Genomic DNA, 12,571 nt, shown 5'->3' on the forward strand with positions numbered 1-12,571 from the left:
AAAAAAAAAAAAAAAAAAAAGAGAACTACGAACTATGGCTATTACCAGAGCACTTTGAACTCCATGTGTCGAAGAATCAGCCAAGAGAGGAATCACCATCCTGGAGGCACAACTGACCTGCTCAGCTAAAGATATGCTTTTACCCAACAGGGGCAAAAAAGAGAATATGAGGAAGCCAGGTGACCCACTTGGGTGCCTCCTGGTACTCTCTTTCTCTTTTGTAAGATGAATGAACATATAAAGCAACCCTGACCTAAGAAAGGTATGGTTACCTTTCTTGTTCAGACCCATAGTGGATGAAAGTTTGGCTTACATCATCAGGTCAGTCACCAAGACTTGCCCAGGTAAGGGGATTTGAGACTGGACAGGAGGGAGAAGATGAGTACCCTGAGATAAATTGCAATAGAGGCTGTAGTTCCTTTCACTAACCTCCTTCTTCTGAGTTTCACCACAGAAAGACAGGCTCACAGAAGCCATGAAGGAGCTGCTCCCTAAATCTATGTGGTGCAAAGGGCAGACTGTGGAGGCCATAAGAATGTAACTCTCAGATATTCAGTGTAAGGCGTCTAACTGACCAAGGGACCTAGTGCTCCTCTCTGAAGTTCATAGCTGGATTCTCTCTGAAGCCATGCTTCTTGAAGGCTGCTCCCAGCCAATGACTGAGTATGGCAGGGAAACTGAGGCAGGTCTAGTCCTGGGAGATGAGACTCCTCTTGGAGGTGACTTTGCTCAAAGACTTCCTGATAGTGTTGCTCAACTTTCTTTGGCCTGCTCTGTGGTCTAAGATCCTTCCACCTAGCCTGTCTTCCATTCTTCCCTCTCTTCCTCACTCAGGGTCAGATTCATCTCATACTCATAGTCTGAAGGCCTTCCCATCCTCTCCTTGCTCCTTCTACATTTTTTCCCCAGACATTTCCCTAATATATTTCTTGCATATTTAATCCTGTCTTGACATTATCTTCCTGGCAGTTACGGACTTAAACCTACCCCAAGTCCCCATCTATTATTGATAACCTTCTGCTTTAAACTCCTCTTTCTTTTTTGATACTAAGTCTTGCTCTGTTGCCCCAGCTAGAGTGCAGTAGCATCATCCTAGCTCACCTCAACCTCAAACTCCTGGGTTCAAGTGATTTGCTTTCCTCAGTCTCCTGAGTAGTTGGGACTACAGGCACACACCACCAGGCTTGGCTAATTTTTGTGTTTGTTTTTTCTTTTTTTTAAGAGATGGGGTCGGTCTTACTCTTGCTCAAGCTGGTCTTGAACTCTTGACCTCAAAAAGTTCTTCCTCCTTGACCTCCCAAAGCATTAGGATTACAGGCATGAGCCACCTCACTAGGTCTGCTCTGCTTTGAACTCTTATGTCTCTTGACACTTGACACTTCCCAAATGCTGTCTAGAAAATAAAATCTATGTCTACATCTTCCCACCTAGCTTAGTAATCTACTAGAGATAGTCACCATTATATCACGCTTACCAACTTCTGCCCTTTATTCAGTGAAAGAGCTCACTTCAACCATCACAGGAAAAAAGTTGTCAAGGGACTAAACCAGAGGTTCTCAACATTCCTAATGCCGCGACCCTTTAATACAGTTCTGGTGACCTCCAACCATAAAATCATTTTCATTGCTATTTCATAACTGTAATTTTGCTACTGTTACGAATCATAATGTGAATATCTGATATGCAGGATGTATTTAGGCGACCCCTGTGAAAGGGTCCTTTGACTCCCAAAAGGGTCATGACCCATAGGTTGATTGGATTAAGCTGTTCAAACAATCCTGTGCCCAGGAATTGATGTTTTCCACTTACTTAAACTTCCTAGGGTACTATTTCTTTCCCATTCCCCAAACCTGCTATTCAGAATGGTTTTCCATCCTCCTGGGGTCCTTTAATTCTCAGTACCAGTACTCTACCCATTCCCCATACTATATACATCAGTCTACTAGAGGGTGTGGCATAGATAGCTAGCGTCAGCCAAAATTTGTGATCCTCCTTCTGTTGTGTGAAGATGTTTCTGGAAAGTGGCTGGCTAGCCAGGGACTATCTTGTCAAGCTTCCCACTGCATTCAGGTGGAGCTGGGGTCTTTAATAAACAGAGTTTATCTCCTTGCCCATTCTCCAGTTAAGTATAGAGGATTCTAGGGATGGTGGGCCCACAGGACAGAAGAAGCTTGGGTCTTTTCACCATGTGGAGGAAATCTGCCCACCATATGGAAGGATGCCTACACTAGCATGTTAGATTGAGCTTCTATTATATTAAGTAGCTAACATATTAGAGTTTGTTATAATATCTCATAATATTCTAAATCTTATAGAGATTATTTACCTTTTCTTGGCTACTCTTATAGAGATCTTATAGAGATTATCTTGTAGAGATAATTTGTCCTTTTCTTGGCTACTCTTCATCTTATCTCCCTTCTGTTTATAGGGAGTCCTCCATTTATGGGGCCCTTGATGCCAAATGGTCTAGATCCACCTTATGCTAGGATATGAGCATGATACTTACTCTCTGCCAATCTGATGTTCCCACTCAAGACTATGAACGGAGGAGTGAGGCAAATATACATGACATTATACAAACTAGACACAGTGGTGGTATACACTTGAGAATCCAGAGGCAGTGGCAGCAAGGTCTGTCAATAGTGGTAGCTAGGTCCACATCCTAACCAGACTTTTCTGGTAGCACGATCTTATCTGTGTTTTCTTGCATCTAGATTATCTTGCCTTTGACTCTTCTCCAACCAGTTTGGCAATTCCTTCCTTTCAATAATTAATTTTCTTCCTTTTGTATTTCAGGATCAGTTCCCATCTATAATATTTCTCCCATCTTCACTGGACTTGCCTCCCAAGATAGAGTGGGATTATCTTTATTAAGCATTGAGTGCTTAATACAGATATGTTATCTCACTTAATTTAATCCTTCCAACTGTTCTGTAGGGTCAGTATTATTACTGCCATTTTACAAGTTGGAATACCTAAGTCAAAAAGATTAACTGATTTTCCTAGTCACACTCATTGTTTCGGTCATTTGAAATTCAGTTTTTATGGCACCAAAGCATGTTTTCCATTGTACCAGAAGCCTTTCACCAACTTGCAATTATCATAGTGCTGATTCTGGAGTAAGGACTGCATCAGTATTTACTCAATCCTTTCTTACATATAAAGGGTTAGTAAGGAAAACTCTGTTGATGCAGCAATTTTCTAAGCTTTCAAACAGTCTTTAAATAGAACTGTTTTTCTCTTCACTTTTTCTTTTCCTTTCCCTCCGTTTTTTTTTTCTTTCTTTCCAAAACGACAAGCCAAGTTTAAAAGGGGAAGGCACAGTGTGGTGTCATTTCATTTAGCTTTCTTGCTGACTTCCTTAGACTGTACTGAAGTTTAAGATGCTTCTGCTTAAACTTCATTCCTATTCTCATTCACTTGAGGTCACACTTGCATTAATCATGAGTTAAAACTGGGGGGAGCAATGCATGGGATTAGCTACACCCCAGTGGAAAGTAACTGTTTTTATTACTTTTGTTGTTCCCCAGTGAATACTTTGCAAATGTCAATACCACCCTTGGGAGACTAGATCAGTTTCCCGTCCTTCATTGGAAAGAAGCTTCCTCTACTGATGGAGCTGAGGGTCAGATAATTCCCCCTTCCCAGAGAAACTGGAGTAGCAAGAAAGTTCATTCAGTGATTGAATACCTTCCATGTACCAGAAACTATTGGGTACTGGAACAACAGAAATAAAAATGCTAGAGTCCATACCCTGAATAAGCATATAATCCAGTGAGAGTCATATATAAATAGCTTATTTTTTCCATTTTCTAGATGTTAACCTTAATTGCTTTAGAGTAGCATAATTCATACAAAAAACTCAAAATCACCCATTATAACAGAAATAATTATGAAATTATCATAATTTGTAAGCCTTTTAGAAGTACAGCAGAAATAATGAAGGAAAAAGAAGAAAGTTAAAAGAAAAAAATTATTAATCTAGTACTATGACTCCTGTCTTAGAATTTTGTATATCTGGAGATGGACAGGAAAAAGGAGGATGAAAGAAAAAAGAAGAATATTTCATATATAATGGCTAAACTTTAGCTTAAATTTTATACAATATTAACATCCAGAAATGGAGAGAATCACTAAGGATATTTTGGTTGAAATGGGAAAGGGCATTCTCGACTCAAGGGTGACCTATTATATTATAGGTCTGAAAGCATATATCTCAACCCCATTACCAGGTATAAATATTTTTTTGAGATAAGGTCTCACTATGTTCAGGCTAGAGTGCAATGGTTATTCCCAGGTATGATCATAGTACATCACAGCATTGAACTCTTGGGGTGATCTTCCCGTCTCACCTTCCCAGTAGCTGGGACTACAGGCACAGGCTACTGCACTCCACTTAGGAATAAATCTAAACAGAATTGGAGCATACTGTGAGTGCAAAGGATGAGGTCATCAGAAAAATCTGAAGAAGTAATTTTAATGCAATATATCAAGGAGGTATTATTACAGAGGTAGGGACTATGGGAACACAAAAGAAGAATGCAGTAATGGTGTGGAATGGAAAGCATGCTGGGTATCAGAAGGAAGGGAACTGATGCCATCAGGATAAGCAAGAAAGTGAAGGAAGAATTCTTGGAGAAAGTTAAGGATATCTAGAGGGCTTGGAGGGAAGGTAGGAGAAAGTCTTAAGACCCTGACTGAACTGAGTAGAGAAGAGAATAAGGAAGACAGTAGTAGCCTGAAGGGATTTGGGAGACTGAGAGATAGAAGTAGAGAAGGGGCAGGTTGTTGAGCAGAGGATTGGGGCAATGGAGAAGCAAAGAGGTAGGAAGACAGAAAGCTAAGAGACAGGGACTTTTAGTATCGAGGGGCCAGGTCTGCATATTCAGTGTCAGCAGGAGCAACATAAATAATTCTAGGCAAACAAAGATTCTAAAGTGAAGTTTTGTGACCAGAAGTTTATACTTCCTGCTTCCTGGGTAACCAGAGAAAGTGTAAGTTACTCTTACGTAGATAACACTATTAAAAAGTAGAACTTGATGAAAAGATATAAATGAGGAACAAAAAGTGGATAGGAGTGGGCAGAGCCTGTGGCTCAAAGGAGTAGGGCACCGGCCCCATATGCCAGAGGTGGCGGGTTCAAACCCAGCCCCAGCCAAAAACTGCAAAGAAAAGAAGAAGAAGAAAAAAAAAAGGATAGGAGTTTAGAGAAAGAAGAAGTGCTTATAACTGAGAAATTATAGAAGAAATGGTGTTTGGAGCAAAATACATGGGATTTGGACATGCGAAATTAGAGTGGGAGAACATCAAGGCAAGAATCTTCAGTGATCTAGTATAGTGGGTTGAATTGTATCCAAACCCAAAGTCCTGGTACCTGTGAATATGATCTTTGGAAATAGGGTCTTTGCAGATGTAATTAAATTAAGCATTGCTAGATGAGATCATCCCAGATTTAGAATGGGCCCTAAATTCAGTGCTTAGTATCCTAACAAAAATAGAGACGGAGGTCATAGACATGGAGACATAGGGAAGAAGACCATAGGAAGGTGGAGGTGGAGAATGGTGTCATGCTGTCTCAAAACAAGGAACACCCAAGGTATCAGAAGCTAGAAGAGGCAAGAAGGAATTCTTTCCCAGATCCTTTGGAGAGAGGCTTGATGACATCTTGGTTTTGGACTCCTGGTTTCTAGAACTGTGAGAGAATAAAGGTCTGTTTCACTACCAACTTTGTGGTAATTTGTTGCAGCAGCCCTAGGAATTAAAACAACTAATATGACATTTGTGACTTCTGCTAGCAACTTTGGGCAGCCTGTGAATGGAATTAGAGTTATTCAGAGGAAGAGACTCAAGGTGTTGTGATTCACTGAAGGTGAAGTGATTCAAAGGAAGGGACTCTAGATTTTCAGCTCTACTGTCTCAAACCTGGGTTCAAGCTATCCTCTTACCTCAGCCTTCTGAATAGCTGGAACTATAGGTATGCACCACCACACCCAGCTAATTTTTCTATTTTTTTTTTTTATAGTGATGGGGTTTGCCTATCTTGTTTAGGCTGGTCTCAAATTCCTAGCTTCAAGTGGTCCTCTCAACTTGGCCTCCCAAAGTGCTAGCATTACAGGTGTGAACAGCATTGGTTATTTAAAGTCAAATAAGAAAAAAACTTCCTTGCTTCCCGAGGGACCAATACTTACCCTAACATAAGCAAAGGGAGAACTGAGAAGTACTTCCTGGAGGAGATGATGAGCAGAGCCTGAAAGGACTCTAGGAGTAGGTGAAAACTTCTGAACCTACCTGCAACTGCCTATTTTCTAGCTCTATTCAATTTCACAAATGTATTCTGAAGCCCTTCCTCCCTTCAAGTGTAGGGGCCACAGTGGTGAGCAAGACAGCTGCAGCCCCTGCCCTCTGGTTGGGGAGTCTAGCTCAGAAGAGAGCTAAAAAATCTTAACAGAAGATGGAATGTTCTTTATGAGAGGAAGCTACAGGGCTCTCGAGGACAAGGGAGTCCCGTGGTCCCTGGCCCACGGGAAAGTCCCAATTTCTGGACATAAGATAGGAGTCAGACACCCTGCAGGCAGTTAGGGCAGGGGTAAGGAGGTCAACAGGATGTCACCAGAATGTGAGTTTGCTTAGCTAAGATAAATGTAACCAATAGGAACTCTCGGTCATTTTACTTTAGTTATATCTTTATTTAAGGTAAAGGGGGGAATTCCTTTGATTGAGGCATGTGCACAGTTGAGGTAACAGTGTCCCTAAGTGAACTACCCTCATTAATATACTAAAAAAAATCACATCCACCAATACCATGACAGTTTACAAATGTCATGGCAACCCTGGAAGTTCCCCTGCATGTATAAAGTCAATAAAGGGAAGGGTTCTGGTTCTAGGAACTTCCCACCCATATCCCAGAAAACTCATGAATATTCCACCCTAACTTAGCATATTATTATCTATTAGCATAAAAGGAGAGACCCTAATCCTGGAGTGGTATTTTTCCTTATTGGCATAGTCCAGTCCACTCTACTATCTTTTAAGGATGTGCTTTCTATACTCTGTCTTTAACAAATTTGTTTTGTATGTGACCCTGAGTTTTAATTCTTTCTTGCTCAAAGGTAAGGACCCTCTCTGCTGGCACAGGTGGTAGTCCACACAGGTATTAGACAAGGCAAGACACTTCAGAATCTAATTCCCTTCTTGTTTTCTAGTTTTATTTACCTCCATTCTTTGAAAAGCTGGGAACACAACTCGTGTGTGTGTGTGTGTGTGTGTGTAAGAGAGAGAGCACTTCCCTCTGTATCTAGGTGAACAATTCCTACTCCAGGAATTGCAATCAGTACTGATGTTTAGTCCTTGGTACATAGTAGATGCTCAAAAATGTTTGCAGAAGGTCATTCAAGGTGCCCGGAAGTGGCAGCAGGTGGGCTTAGGCATCATCTGGCTGTGCCTGGTGGCCTGTTGCTTTATAGTTGATGGGAGGAGGCGAGAGGGGGAGCTGCTGGGGCCAAGATCCTGCCTGACAGGGAAAGGTTTCCTGGGCAGCAGAGGATGCTAGGCTTGGGATAAAAGAAGCAGGGCAGATGAAAAGTGTGGGGAGTGCAGAGGCCAGGCGGTCAGTCAGCACCCAGTCCAGTCAAATATCAAGACTTTCTAAAGTCAGTCTTTTCCCTCTGCTCAGTCTCTGGATGGAGCTCTTCCCAAGAGAAGCCCAAAGGCAAAAGTCTCAGAAAAATGAAGAGGGAAAGCATGGATCCTTAGGAGATAATGAAGAAGTAGCCAGAGTTATCTACTGACAAAACCCAGGATTATACAGGTGACTTGCCAAAGATGTTAGTGAAGCAAAGAAAAATTAAGATCCAGAGCAGTGATTGAAAGATTCCGTCTTCTGGGAGTCGAGTGAAGAGAACTGGTCTTGTGGTGGTGAAAAACATAAAAATTGTTGGTCTCCACTGTTCTAGTGAAGATTTACATGCTGGGCAATGCTGTTATTAAACATGGGTCAAAACTAAAAAACCATGATCTTTATTTTTCAGAAACAATGTTCTGCTTGTTTAAAAATGATTGCAAATGATGGAGTTAATCAAATTTCATATTGGCACGTTGATCCAGAAATAGGTTTGCTTACTAAGGCTTCTAGTTCTGAAGATGCAAAGTCAGATGCCAAAGCAGTGGAAAGATTGAAGTCAAATAGTCAGGCCCATGTGTCTGTCTTATTTCAGCTTTTGGTGTGTTATATGGTGCAGTTTGTAGAGGAGAGCTCTTACAAATGTGACTTTATTAAAAAAACTGCAAAAATATTGCCAGATGCTAACATTGACTTTTTTCTCTGAATATAAACAAGAAAGAATAAAAGAATATGAAATGTTATTTTTGGTTTCAAATAAATATATGCATAAGCAAATATTGGTGACTATAGGTTTGGAGAACCTGTGTGAAAATCCGTAGTTTAGCAATCTAAGGCAAAACATGAAAGACCTTGTCCTACTTTTGGCCACAGTAGCTTCCAGTGTACCCAACTATAAACACTTCAGATTTTATTGTAGCAACCTAGAACAGATTAATGAAATTCATAAAGTTTGCCAGAAGAAATTACAAGGCACTATATGGTTCAGGCCATGTTATTGGCATATTGAACTGAGGATCATAAAACAGGAGTTAGAGCAGTCATCTTGGCAGAAGGGAAATGTAGACATTGGGATGGAACAGATGCTATGTACTTCATAGGATGTGGTTATAATGTTTTCCTGTTGGATACAAGTATGCTGACTTCCCACATGTGGATGACAAGCAGAAAGACAGAAATATAAAGACAATTCAGATACATCATACACACAAAACAGAATACCTTGATATGTAGGTGTCAAATAAAACCAGAAGAAAGAAGCATGATTTTTGTGATGAAGTGTCCACACGATGAGATGAATGTGTACCTTTAATTAAGAGTACAGGCATAAAACAAATCTATGCAGGGGCCAGAGATGTTGGAAAAAAGAAAGCAGACATCTCCTATATGAGGTTCAGGGAAATTGAGGGGGTGAGCAAATTTATATGGCAGCTGACTCCATCAGGAGCTTATGGTTTTGAACAAAATGATCCTGGAAGGAGAGAAAACGGAGTGCTGAGCACTACCCCTCCAAATGAAGAACAGCATCAAAACACAAAGCTGTGTCTTAGAAACCACTGAGAAGGCCTCCTGCTTGGGAGAAAAACCTCCAGAAATTTCTATTGCACTTCTTTTTTTTTTTTTTAGAGACAGAGTCTCACCTTATTGCCCCTGGTAGAGTGCTGTGGCATCACAGCTCACAGAAACCTCCAACTCCTGGGCTTAGCCGATTCTCTTGCCTCAGCCTCCCAAGTAGCTGGGACTACAGGCGCCCACCACAATGCCTGGCTATTTTTTTGTTGCAGTTTGGCCAGAGCCTGGTCGGAACCCACCACCCGGTATATGGGGCTGGCGCCCTACGCACTGAGTCACAGGAGCTGCCCTCTATTGTATTTATAAAATTCAGCCTTGTTAACTCAGAAAATAAGGATGGATTTTGTGAATTATTGAAAAGCTTTTTTAAGGATACGAATTTATTTCTAGGATATGAGTGATGTTAATGAAAATATTAAAAAATAAATGTTTGTGCTCACTTTGCAGCACATATTGGAATGATACAGAGCACACATTAGCATGTCCCCTGTGCAAGGATGACATGCAAATTCCTGAAATGTTTCATATTTTTACATCTTTTGTATTAATCTGGATTGAGTTGGAACACATTCTTCTTCGTAAAGTATCACAAGACTGGAGAAGCAAGAATCCAATGTACTCGATTCTAGTATGAAGGCAGTACATGATCTAAGACAAGGCAGGGGGTAGGGGAAGGAGGAAGTGGAGAGAGGGGAGGCAGGAGTGGTTGGGGGGTTATGGTGTATGGCACACCTCTTGGGGGGTGGGACACAATTAAAAGAGGGACTGTCCCTAACAAAAGCAATCAGTGTAACCTAATTCTTTGCACCCTCAACAAATCCCAAACAATAAAAAAGGACAAAATAAATAAATAAATGTTTGCTGAAATGAATTGCATTTAGGCCCCGGGTCAACATTTCGACTTTATGAAGGCCCTGGCTGTGTGTTGGATCTTGGAAAGGTTAATGATCAACTTTAGCAGTTTTCTGCTAAAGAAAGGCTAAGAATGAGAAATGTACACTTTGTCCTTTGCCCTGAAGACCTGCCTGTTAGATGGGAAAACAGATGGACAAGCTCACAACAGTACAATTTCAAACCCCTTAGAGCAGGGGTTCTTAAACTTTAGCAAGCATAGGAATCATCTAAAGGTCATCTGCTAAACAGATCACTGGCCCCACTCCCAGCGTTTCTAATTCAGTCAGTCTGGGGTAAAATCTGAGATTTTGAGAGTTTGCATTTCCAACTCATTCCAAGGACACTAAAGCTGCTGGATTGACAGAATTCTTTCTTTGACTGCACTTTGCTCAGTCTCTTCTGAGCCCTCTTTTTGACTAGGCCTGACCTTGGGCCCCCATACTTTTCTTTGTAGAGTTCAGTTGTAGCAAGAATCTTGTTAAGTCAGTTTAGCCAGAATACTCCACCCTTGATATCTGATCACTCTTCATGACTAATTTGGGTTCCTTGGCCTCTGCCATCCCTTGGTCATGTCTGATCACCCTGGTCTGCCCTCAGAAAGAATCATGGCAGGGGTGGGGCCTAGTCGTTCACACCTGTAATCCTAGCACTCTGGGAGGCTGAGGCAAGAGGATCATTTGAGCCCAGGAGTTTGAGGTTGCTATTAGCTAGGGACACCATGGTACTCTAGCCTGGGGCAACAGTGTAAGACTCTGTCTAAAGAAAAACAAAAACAGAGTGGTGCCTGTGGCTCAAGGAGTAGGGTGCTGGCCCCATATACTGGGGGATGGGTAGGTGGGTTTGAGCCTGACCCCAGCCAAAACTGCAAAAAAAAAAAAAAAAAAAAAAAAAAATCCTGTTAGGTGGATTTTGCCAGACTTGCATCTTACCCCTGATTATTTCCTTTATTAATTTTCCATCCACTGACTTCCACCTGCTCCTTGGCTACAAATTTTCACTTTTTGTTGTTGTTGTTATTTTCAGAGTTGAGCCCAATCTTTCTCCCTTACTCCCTTACCAAACTATTGCAGCAGTCCCTATCTCTATCACATCGTCCTGAATAAATGCTGTGTTATACTTTTTTAACAAGTGAATGAATAACTTTTCTTTAACAGGGTCTATGCTTTGCGATCACTCACTAGAGATTAGGGGTCCTGTGCACATAATATGTCCCTGAGTTTGAAGCCTGATTCCACCACATCTTCAGTCTTGGCTCTTGACCAAATGGGTCTCCCTTTCTGTGTATTATTTGACTCATCTGTGAAATCAGGATAAGTTAGTGCATAGTAACTGCAAAAAGCAATACCTGGAAAAATGTTCAATAAATGTAGGTTAATTCTTATTATTTACTAATTTCCTGGAGGAAGTGGGATGACAAAGCTAAGGGTCTAGGTCAGGTGTCCTCAAACTACGGCCTGCAGGCCACATGTGCCTGCCTAGGACATTTATCTGGCCCGCTAGGGGTTTTTGCCGCTGCTGCCTGTCCTGCTTAGCAGCTGACTCATCCCAGGGTCCACAGTCCAGCCTTCCAATGGTCTGAGGGACAGTGAACTGGCCCCCTGTTTAAAAAGTTTGAGGACCCCTGGACTCTAGGTTAAGGGTGGGAAACATTTTCACGTTGGAAGGCCACTTTAATTTAACTATAATCAGATAAGGCTGCACTCAAGAAACTTCAATTAGATATACTTTAAAATGTATATTATGTTGTAAAAATCTCATTCTTATGTACTTAATAATTTCAGAAAATGAAACTACTTGTTAATTTTAAAGTTAACTACTTTGTGTCTGCTTCTTGTTGGAAAGCATTGAATGTTTGGTTGCAGCATGCAGGTCCAATTTCAGTTTATCTTCTAGATGAGTATTAGTCATTTGTGACTTTAGGACATCTTAATTTCAGTTAGGTAGGAGAATGCAGATTTGCAGCCATGAGTGGTTGAAAAGCAAGAAAGCATTTCTTCTGGCATGTTGCCAAAGGCATAGGTATTCTACTGAATTTTTACATATTTCATTGGATCTTTCTTGGCATCAAAGATCCTAAAATGTCATGTATTGAGAGCTCAATCAATTTATTTTGTAGATCTTTAGATGCCTTGATGATATCAACTAGGTAAGGCTGAAATGCTAATTTGAGTGTTGATGTTATGATTCTCAAAGCCAGTGACACTTTCATCATATTTTCTTTCTTTCTTTTAAATTTTTTTGAGACAGAGTCTCACTCTGTTGCCCTGGGTAGAGTGGTGTGGTACCATACTTCACAGTAACTTCAAATTCTTGGGCTCAAGTGATCCTCTTGCTTCAGCCTCCCAAGTAATTGGGACTGTAAGTGCTCACCATGATGCTTGCTTAGTTTTTCTATTTTTAGTAGAGACAGGGTCTTTTTTTGAGACAGAGCCTCAAGCTATCCCCCTGGGTAGAGTGCCGTGGCTTCACAGCTCACAGCAACCTCCA

The 12,571-nt window shown here is 41.1% G+C and overlaps 3 pseudogenes; 2 read left to right on the forward strand and 1 right to left on the reverse strand.

Moving 5' to 3' along the window:
• Positions 1-7,218, reverse strand: part of LOC100943648 — a 13,033-nt pseudogene extending 5,815 nt beyond the window's left edge.
• Positions 7,219-7,336: 118 nt separating this feature from the next.
• On the forward strand, positions 7,337-9,178 carry LOC100943973 (annotated as a pseudogene).
• A 444-nt stretch (positions 9,179-9,622) lies between these two features.
• LOC111725186 lies at positions 9,623-9,722 on the forward strand (annotated as a pseudogene).
• Positions 9,723-12,571: the final 2,849 nt, after the last annotated feature.

The sequence above is a fragment of the Otolemur garnettii genome, unplaced genomic scaffold (assembly GCF_000181295.1).
Source record: "Otolemur garnettii isolate 467f Iridium unplaced genomic scaffold, OtoGar3 scaffold00032, whole genome shotgun sequence".
NCBI classification, from domain to species: domain Eukaryota; kingdom Metazoa; phylum Chordata; class Mammalia; order Primates; family Galagidae; genus Otolemur; species Otolemur garnettii.